We start from the raw sequence: 11,246 nt of genomic DNA, 5'->3' as shown, positions 1-11,246 counted from the left end.
ATCTTAATGCCCCCAAAGCTGCCCCCATACAGCTTAATTACCCCATAGCTGCCTCCATACAGTATAATGCCCCTTTAGCTCCCCTAGTGCCAGTGCCCTTGTAGATAGTGATAGGGTGCCCATGTAGATAGTGCCCATGTAGATAGAGCCACAGTGTCCCCTTTAAGTGCCCCCTATATAGTGCCACAGTGTCCATCTAGATAGTGCCCCCCCCCCGTACATAACGCCATTGGGAGTCCCTCTAGGAACGGAATCCCAAGCTAGAGCATAGACCGGGAATTCCGCTCCTAGAGGGAAGCCCTAATGTCACTGTCCATATGTGGACAGTGACTACTCCTTGATCGGAATCCTCGTTGCTGACTCTGACGCCACTGTCCATATATGACGTCAAGGGCTTCCCCGGGCACAGCGCTTAAAGTAGCGCGGGAAGCCCTCGGCGAGCAGAGGAGCTCCTCCGCACTAAACTAATTCTGAAGCACGGAGCTGATGGTTCCCTGCTTCAGAATTGAAAGTTGACAGCGGGACATACCCCCAGCCGCCCGGGACAGCGCCCGGAATCTGGGACTGTCACGCTGAATCCGGGACGGTTGGGAGATTGTGGCTCAGTTTACATTCAGCTAGACATGGCAGCTCTGTAATATACAATGCACAGGAGCTTAGATAAAGCCGGCAGAAGACACTCAGCGGTCCTGGAGCCGGTATTAGTGACAGGGGAGAGAGGGCGGGAATGCTGGAGTAAATAGGACCGCCCCCGTGTGACAGACAGCCGTCTCCTCCAATAAGGCGCGGGCGGAGCGAGCCCACAGGCAGTGACTCGTGCAGTGGGTGTGGTGAATGCTCGGTCCTTGGCCTGGTGATTTGCACATAGCTGTTCTGTGTGGAGAAGCCGCGGATGTGAGGCTGGTTATACACCGGGGGAAAAAGGTGAGTGCCTGTCCTGCCATGGTGATATAACTGCCTGTGTTATGTGCTGCCACCTGCGCCTGTATCACTGGAATGTGTAATGCCAACTCTGCCATCAACTGATGCCGCCTGCAGTAATATATGGTTTTGGGCTGTGTTATGAATGACTGTTGGGTCTGGCTTCGTTCAGCTTGGCATAGTACTGGCCCTGTCTCCACTTGTCTATGTGTATTGTTATTATAGTGTATAGTCGGTCAGACATTACCGCACCATTGTCTGCACTGTCCGCTGCGATTCTGATATTGTACTGACTGATGTTGTTTGGGAAGGTTTCAGCACCTACCTACTATCCACCCAGTGAGAAGCGGGGACAACAGCGCCATCTGTGGCCGCACGAGGTACAGCAGCTTAGACCAGGTAGGACGCTACATCTTCACTCTCACATCTAGCTGTAACTTGTCACCAGAAACCTGGCAGCACAACGTACAACATACATAGAAATGGCGCTGAGACCTTTCAGTTCTGGAAGTTCACGTCAAATACCTGGCAAAAAATACAGAGCGGCATCAGCGATCCTGCTGGGCTGGAGAAGGGCATCATATGATTATATTTCACTCTCGCAGAGGAGGAGCCATTTCGGCCTTGAGAGATTCTGACTGTACTCCATGGGATTAGTAGAAGTCCAGAAAACTTTATCTGACATATCCTCAATTTTTAAATGCCTTTACATGTAGATTCAGGCGCCGTGCTGGGGGAGGGGCTGGCGGGGCATTTTTATTGGTCTGCCGAAGCCAGGGTAATTAAATACAGCGGATAGGGTAGCGAACTGAATCGTTGCCGTGGGCGATGGAAAGCGGCCTGTAGTTATGTGTAGATTTGCGAATGATATTAGTTTATTAAATTCATCTGTGTGAGATGTAGACATTAGATGTGGCGCTTAAATAAAGCGTAATCTCCGTATAATGAAAATATATTCAACTTTCTGCTATGGTTTGAGTTTAATTTCTTAACATGTTCAAAATCTCTGCTCTCTGTTAGTGAATAGAACTTTTTTTTTACATTCAGAGACAAAAAACCTGTTTAAACCCAGCTGAGGGTCTGCTACAGTTATATCTCGTGTAGACAATGCCATGTGAGCTAAACTCCGGGTACCCATGCGGGTACATACACCTATGTATATATCTGGGCTCCATTTCATGACCGCCAGAAGAGGTTTCTCTTCACTTCCCACAGACACAAGTGAATATGAATGCAGATACAGGTAGAAGACTGAGCGTGGCTAGAAGATGCTGTATGCAGTGCCCTGTAATAGCACATGATGCTGATTTTATTACATGGATATTGATTGTGGGTGGGATTGCTGTGTAATACAGATATAGCAGAGCTGAGATTGTCAAGATACTATATCAAAACATGGTTCAAAGTCACCTACAATGAGAGCGCTGCACATACATTGACATTTACTGACAGGAACAGAAGGACACTTAATAGTTGTTAAATGGTACAAAACTCTTAAAACAAACCCAAAAATAATCCCATAATTGGATTACCACTTCATTGACCTAGTTGAAAAAAAATCTTATGTCATAAGTAGATAATTAAGTTGGTGGTCAGAATGCTAATAATAGAGTAATCAGACATCCGATAATCCAGAAAATCTGATAATTCAGCACTTTTTTCCAACACAATACTATAATGAAATGTGTCATTTCCCAACACAAGAGCCACAAGACTGAGCAGGAAAATGCATCTAAATAAAAAGATTTTCTTCCACCTTACAATAGAGTTTTCAATACTTTTCTACAGCTGTCTATAATCTCATACACTGATGCCTAGCAGATCCCATTTGTCCCTGCGCAGTGGGAAAGGTCGCATGGTCCGGTTATGAATCCCATATATGTAATAGCAGAGCTGGACAGGGCCCACGAGCCAGTCAGAGAAATCTACTGCTGATGCCTCACTTTTTTTTTCACTTTTCTACTGTTTATGAAGGTTATAACAGAAAGTAAAACTGGGGCCAGGAATGGTCTCATTGGTTCCTAAAAGCTGCAATAATCTCTCCACCCGCCTCAGAGATTGTCAGATCCAGCCTTGATAAATATATATATATGTGTGTGTGTGTGTGTGTGTGTGTGTGTGTGTGTGTGTGTGTGTGTGTGTGTGTAAATGTAAATATAGGTGTGTGTATATACATATGTGTGTGTTTTTTGTTTTTTTTGGTGTTTGTAGCAAAAGCAATATACACACACATCTACTTGATGCTTTCAATTCCTCTCTTCTCTCTTTCCTCGTTCACTTCTCTTACTATTTTCTTTTCTCAGGCTGTCTTTTTTAAAACCTGGCCATCTCCTTGTGGTATCCTATTTAGTGAGAGCTCTTTCCTTCCCTTTCTTCCTCTAACTATTATTATTATAACTATTATTATATTTGTAATATTAAGCATATACTAAATAATACTTCATGTTGTGATGAAATGGAGTTGCTCTCAGCTGCTAACTCTGGCTGATATCACTTGTGTGTTGCTTGAGGTCCTGATAGATAAAACTCAATTCAAACTGAATTTATATATGGCTTGTGCCTCAATCCACTGGGTAAAGCTGTTTTATTGTTACCATCAGATAATATGTAACTGGCATAAATGATGGCGCCAATCATAGCTGGCTTAGATTCCACTTTCTGGCGCAGGGACAGCCAGAGATGCGCCTAATTTAATAAGAGGTGTGTTTTACTCTGATTTTCAGATGAAACGCCAGTCTTAATATATTCCCTCTATTATATACAGGACGGTTGAAAATCCTGGCCCAATAAAAATGGTAATGTCCTTAGGTATAATGCATGACTTGTAATGGAAAATTTGCAAACCAGGCAATATTATTTAGCTTAGGCTTCGTTCACATCTGCGTCGGGACTCCATTCATGGGTTCCGTCGGTGCTTTCCGTCAGGGGAACCCATGAACAAAATCCAAACTGAAACAACCATAGGTTTCCGTTTGCATCACCATTGATTTCAATGGTGACGGATCCGGTGCAAATGGTTTTCATTTGTCACCGTTGTTTAAAGGTTCCGTCGTTTTGACGTAATCAATACCGTAGTCGACTGCGCTATTCATTCCGACAAAACGACGGAACCCTTACACAACGGTGATAAACAGAAACCATTTGCACCGGATCCGTCACCATTGAAATCAATGGTGATGCAAATGGAAAGCTATGGTTTCCGTTTGTTTCAGTTTGGAGTTCATGGGTTCACCTGACGGAAAGGTCCGACGGAACCCATGAACTGAGTCCCAACGCAGATGTGAACGAAGCCTTAGTCTTGTTTTCACATTAATTTATGTATAAGACCAGTTAATCGGGAAAACTAAAAATGTTTAACCATAATATTTTGTGTACAAGTATCAGAAGACACTTCATTAGCAGGAGGGATTTGTATAGTTCTCTGTTTTGTTCATATGGAAAAGTAATTATTGTAATTAAACTCCAGAGTAATCTTTACCCAAAGGAATTTTTTTTGACTGATCGCTAAATTCATCTATTCCCAATCTGATGATGACGACATTTCTTTAGCTAATGACATAATTAATGACAACCTTTTTGTCCATAATGAACATATATTTCATTTTGATTTAATATTTTTTAGCTATTTTGCTCAGATCACTGTATGAAAAGTCACAGAATGTTCTATACGAAGCATATACAGAAAAGCATGTTATTTAGCATGATGTAATCATTGGGAATGTCCATTGTATATTGTATGTTTTTTTACGTGTTTTGCGTTGCATATTACAATGTCAAGAATTACATGTTTTATTTAGAATGATAACAAATACAAAAAAGAGAAATCTTTCTGATTATAAGGAGTAAATGTAGGAATAAGTGATCCTGGTATTTAACTGGGTTTACTATAAACTTCTGGTTCGGTGGATAATTTCCCAGCTCGCACTCCATAGCTATATGTACGCATTAATTTTTATTGAACCAATGTATGTTTAAAGATCCATTGTGCACTATTAGTTGCTCATTCTAAGTTTAGGAAATACACACTATTTCTGGTCTAGGACGACTGCTTCCATCGCTTTTCACTATGGTCACAGTTACAACATTCTGTAAACTGGAACATGGATCTCTCCGAGCAGGGAACCATTGTCTTTATCTGGCTCTGTGCTCACACTGCCGAAGGAAGAGGCGAAAATCGCAGAAAACATGTGATAATACTGTCATATGTGGAGACAGGCTGTCACACTGGATGTCTGCCTTGTACCCACTGGAGACTTGGCCCTTTAGGGTAGGCATAACATGGGTTAAGAACCACTAGAATAAAACATCGGAGAGGGGGCACCAAAAATGTCTTGCACAAGCACCATCAAACCTGAGGCCAGCCATAGTCACATGTTAGAACTGTAATATGACAGTACGTTAAATGAATGAAGTTTCACCTCTGGTTTAGAAATCCAATTTTCATATAACCTATTAGAGAATTTTGAGTTAATATAGGGGAATTTGATGGTGAGCGGAGAGTGGTTACAAAGAGTGTCTCTTACTCTAGAGGACCTGTCCCGCATTAGGGCCTGTTCACATCAGCGTTGGCTTTCCGTTCCAGGGTTCCGTCGGAGGTTTCCCGACGGAATCAATAGCGGTCGACTGCGTTATTGATTCAGTCGTTAAAACGGAAACCTGCCGGAATGGTGACGAATGGAAACCATTAGCAATGTTTCCCTCACCATTGATATCAATGGTGACGGAAACGGAAACTGTGGTTTCAGTTTGACTTTCCATTGCGGGGTTCACCCGACGGAAACCTCAGACGGAACCCCGGAATGGAAAGCCAACGCTGATGTGAACAGGCCCTTACACAGACAATCCATTGATATGAATCAGCAACGTGCAATGCTTAATTTCCCCTGTGGTGACGCTGCAGGGAAATTGAACACTTGGTGCCAGGTTTCCCCACAGATTACAGCTGACCACAGAAGATCCCAGCAGGGGAACATTTTGTGATCAACTTATTGTCAAGTGACCCTTACAACAAGTGTGGATTGTAAAAAGTGGGCAACCTTTTTAAAGCATTCTGAGTTAATAGGGGGAGCAAGAGTAGAGATGTTTCTCTCTCTAGCACATAGACAAACAATATTGGTTTAAATAGTCACTGTGTAATCCTTTATTTCTCCTGTGGTGGTGCTGCAGGGAAATTGAACACTTGTTGACAACCTGTGATCAGCTTATTGTCTGGAGAAACTTCTAAAATGAAATTGTCCAAGGTGGACAACTAATTAAAAACCTAGAATACCTGGGGGCCCTTATTAGGCCCCCTGGCTGCCATAGAAACAACGGCACCCTGCCATCTTACGCAGAGTGCCGGTGGAGTGAGAGAGGGAGCTCCCTCCCTCTCTCTCTCCAAAACCACTCAGATACGACACTCGCTATAGAGCACTGCATCTGAGGGGTTAAACAGGCGAGATCGATACTGATATCGATCTTGCCCGTTAGAGCAGGGCTGCTCCCTACTCTCAGCTTCCTCTGAGAACAGGGAGATTTAACGGCTCCCTGCTCTATTTATTCAGCTGCAGGCTATTGCATCGGAATAAAGCCCGTTAGTGGCAGTTGTAAAAACACTGATGGTCGGTCACTAACGGGTTAAACACATCAACTTCAAGAACTGACTGTTCATTTGCTGCCTAATATATTCCACCCCTTGGCAGGCGCCATTGTAACAAGATCATCAATGTTATTCACTTTATGGTCAGTGGTTTTAATGTTATGGCTGGCGGATTGGTGTGTATATAACAGAAGATTCATTATAAAACAAACTAAAATTAACAATAACATATACTGTAGTTTTCACAAACAATTCATAGGCATACATTTATTTCTAATAAAAACTAGTGCATGTTGCCCATAGCAAATATGATTAGTCTACATACATGTTTTTTTAAAGCTAAAAAAATATATTTGCAAAGTTAATGAGCCACACAAAAGTTAGACTCTGTTCACATCTACATCGTTATTTCCGTTTTTCTCTTTCATTATAGAAAAACAAAAAATAACAGAAACTATGACCAACAATGCCAGACGTAACCCTTTGACTTTAAAGTTATCTTGTAGTCTATATTAAAAATTTTACTTTACTTTACTTTGCAAATGGATAACCAACATACCTGGTGACGGACCCTGCAACGGGGGCTCCTAATGGAGCCTCTTATGCAGATTTGAACACAGCAATAGAAAGTTAAAGGGGTTGTCAAGGCAGGGTGCTTCCGGCACCAACCACTGCATAACTACTGCAGAGTTGCTTTAACTGTCCGTGTCTTTCTGTCACATTAAGGAAACACTGTAGTCTTTGGGGATGAGCCGCTCCCCAAATTGCATTTAATTTTTTTAGTCATGGAGGGAAAATCAGCAGTGTCCCCAGACAGGTGCAAGGACACCTAAAGCAGTCCTCTGGTATGAAGAACACAGAAAACAACTTCCCCTATGTAAAATTCTTAAACTAATGTAAATCTGTCATGGAGGGGGATATTGGGGTGAAATGCAGTTGTAACAAGGGCTTGCTATAAATACAGATATGGACACACGCGATTGCTTCAACTTTTAGTTTACTTGGCAACCTATGCACTCTTCCGGGCAATTGACCTGAGGAAGCGGTATACTACTGAGGTCAGGAATATCAACCTCACCGGAGTCCCATCCTGATCTATGTCTGGTGTGTGAGCATGTCACTCTTGCGCTCCTTCTGCTTGGGCCCTTGTGGGTCACTGTGGGGCCACCCACTACCTTGGCAGAATATGGCGTGATGGGCCTTTGCAATGGCTAGCAGCAACTACCTTCTTATCAGATCCGATCAGCGGTCACTGGTTTTAAGACAGGTGACCTATTTGTAGGCCACACAGAAAATCTGACTGACTTTACAGTATAGAATCTCTTAAAACCAACAGCAAGGACACTTCTTCTATGCAGTCACAGCACAATCTGTCGCCATATCTTATCAAGGACTCATGGATTCCCACACTCTATAGGTAGCCAGAAATCAATGGTGCTGCCAGGGAAAAGCCAATTTCACTCCGGGATTCCTCCCTCACTATTTTACCAGGAGCTCCTCAATCCAAAATGGCACCTCACCAACTGCCACTGGCTTCAGAAACCGCCTCCCTATAACTCCTCCCCTTTCAGTCCACCCACACCACTGTTAAACACAGACAAGACACACACAGCGGGAACAGATGAGGGGCACACAAACCACATCACCACAGGGAGAGACAAGGGGACGTTTAGAATTGATGTACAGCATATTTCCCTTACACAGTCATAACCATATTTTCAGATTTTGAGCAAAGTTACATATAAGTAATTGATTTTTACATTTCTTTTACATTTATGTAGCTTTACTATGAAAACATTTTACCAGTCAATAGAGATTTACTAATATTTAATTTCCCTAATAAAGTATTTACCAAATGTACTGTTAAATATAATTGTTCAAATCCTGCACCACCCTTCCAACTTCTACTGCGGGCATGGCCACTTTTACCACAATCTGTAGTTAACAAGTCTAGTAGATCATCGACTGCCACAAGACACAACAGTCTGCAGGTTAGTGTGGATAGAACGCTGCATAGTATGTTATATAAGTCATTCTGTATGCGACAGATGCACACCCTCATATTTGGTGGTACAGTACATATTATATTTGATTTGCAGCACCCAAAGACCCCTTTTACACCCTACTTCACTTCAGACTTAAACCAGAAGAGCACAGGACTTTGTTGGCTAGTTTTATTTGGCACAAAGCAGCAGAAGCTGTCTGAGAAGCGCACTGGGCTGAAGCTGTTGAGGGGACAATGTGGCTGTTACTTGTAAGGATACTTTTGCTATCACTATTTGGTCCTATTCATATTAGGTCTTATTCACGTGTTAAATGTGTCACAGATTTTTGTTGTGGATTCCACGCCGAAATCTGCGTCAAATTTGATGATAATTTGCATCCAAACCATGTGAATGGGGCTTGTGCAACCCCGTTCACACTCTGGGGATAATTTCAGAATTAAATTTTGCCAGTAAACAAAAATATGCAACAATAAGTTGCATAATGATTCCATAACAAAAAAGATCTCCAAGTGCGGATTAGCCCTATTGAATGGGGCTAATTCGTGGCACCTGAAACTGCACATCCATGGTAGAATCAGAGACAAACAATTTTAAATCCGACACGGGAGATATGACATATGAATCGTTCTGTATTTAATTATTTTGTGTTTAAAAAGGAGTTGTCCAATCAGAGCATCTGAACTTCATGAAGAGGGATCCACTGCTCATGACGTCCCTCTATGAGATAGACACTCTATAGGAGTGTCTTCCGCTCCAGTGGACCCGCATTACGCATTTGATTGGCTGCGATGTAATATGGCTGCTGCAGGGGAAATGTATGGCCAGAATCGGCTTCCCCAGGCAATAAAAGCTGATTATTGGCAATTAGCTTCTATTAAAAAAAAAAAATAGAAGTCATCTTCATTAGAACTATAATGTATGTAGATCACTTTTATATATTTGTTTACACTTTGACATATGTTTCTGTTGATCAGTGTAAAAATTACCTATTGAAATGCACTGAAAAAAATATTGACGTCCAAGGGGGTGAATATTTTTTATTGGGGCTTTGTGTACACATGTCTATATTATCATGAAGTACTACTTTATTTAGACTCTACTATTTACATTGTCACTAGGATTACTATAAGTCTGATGGAAAATAAGTATTAGAATGAAACATTGTTGAAATATTCCTGGCCTGTTGAAGAAAACTGATGTGGCGGCTCAGGTCTATTAAAAGGTGGCTCATCCAAACAATAATCAGCTTTTACGTCAGACTCAAATCCTCTTTCAGCCCAATCCACATACACATATAATGTAAGATGACCGTTCGACCAAGACATGGTTAGAAGAAAGTCATTTACATTTCTGATTGTTTCCAAGTGAATAATAACTGGCTATGCTGGGTGTCGGGCTGTATTTAATGAGAATCTGTCTTTAGGGGGGGGGGGGGTGTTCCATTTTATGAAGATGAAGCTTAAAGGGAGTGTTGTGTTGCTAAGAAAGACCTCTTCAGGCTCTAAAATACTGTTGATATGACCTGCCATGTGAAGCCTTTCGGCCTGTACAATAATTTATATATGAAATAGGTTTTAAATTTTCATTCAGGAAAATCATCTGAGTCTAAAAAAAAAACATAAAAGCAGATGCTGCTCACTAGAAAATGTCATAGTTAAAAGGTTATGTCATCTTCACGGTGAATATCTATGTGCAATGGTAAATTCATTGTGACTGAATGACAAACTAGAAAGCCAATCTGCCGAAAACGAAGCCCTGTTCCTGCATGACATTTATAAGGGTATTTCTATCCATATTTCTCCTACTGAACTCATTAGATTCCAACGTAAATACTTGTCAGTAACCTTATGATCTTGTGTATGTTGTTGAATTGAAGCTGCTATGTAGCCTAAATGTCTGGTTCAGAATGAAATACTGCATTCTAGTCATTAGATGAATTACACTATATGATCACATGAAACTATGTTTATACAGAGTTTGTAAATCAGCGTGGTTAATAAAATAACTGAAATATATTTATATATATATATATATATATATATATATATATATATAAACACCCCTTTCAAGACAGAGATCTGACACTAGTTATGCTCTGGCATGGCCTAGCTGATGCCTGTCCGTTTTACACGGACAGGCAGTAAGTAATACACTGCAATACAAAAGTATTGCAATGTATTATAAAAGCGATCGGCCAATCGCATAGTGAAGTCCCCTAATGAAAAACCCACTTTTTCCCCTTACAAAATGCTTTATTATTAAAAAAACGAAAAAAAAAAGTTACACGTATTTGGTATCGCCGCGTCCGTAACCACCCCATCTGTAAAGGTATTACATTATTTTACCCGCACAGTGAATGGCGTAAAAAATTAAATAAAAAACAATGCATAGATTGCTGTTTTCTGTGAATCCAGCCTTAAAACAAATGTGATAAAAAGTGATCAAAAAGTCTCATCTACTCCAAAATGGTACCAATAAAAACTACAAGTCGTCCCGCAAAAGAAAAGCCCTCATACAACTGCATCGGCGGGAAAATAAAAAAGTCATGGGTTTTGTAATATGGAGACACAAAAACAAATAATTTAGAAAAAACGACATAAATTTAGGATGCAAAAAAGTGTGGCGAAATTGCTGTTTTTTTTTCTATTCCCCCCCAAAAAAAGTTAATAAAAGTTAATCAATAAATTCCATGTAGCCTAAAATGCTATGCTATTAAAAAATGCTTCTAAAAAATGCTATTA

General features: G+C 41.1%; 1 protein-coding gene across 2 annotated transcripts in view; it reads left to right on the top strand.

Annotated features, from left to right (window-relative positions):
* Positions 1-440: 440 nt before the first annotated feature.
* The window catches only part of WDR17 (WD repeat domain 17), a 128,466-nt gene continuing 117,660 nt past the window's right edge, over positions 441-11,246 (top strand). For both annotated transcript variants that reach the window (XM_075860237.1, XM_075860238.1), the window contains exons 1-2: positions 441-924; positions 1,233-1,320. The gene's annotated coding sequence lies outside the window, so the exon portion shown is untranslated. The remainder of the gene's footprint in view (positions 925-1,232; positions 1,321-11,246) is intronic.

Source organism: Rhinoderma darwinii, chromosome 1 (assembly GCF_050947455.1).
Source record: "Rhinoderma darwinii isolate aRhiDar2 chromosome 1, aRhiDar2.hap1, whole genome shotgun sequence".
NCBI lineage: Eukaryota > Metazoa > Chordata > Amphibia > Anura > Rhinodermatidae > Rhinoderma > Rhinoderma darwinii.
This window is presented reverse-complemented; position numbering and strand designations above follow the sequence as displayed.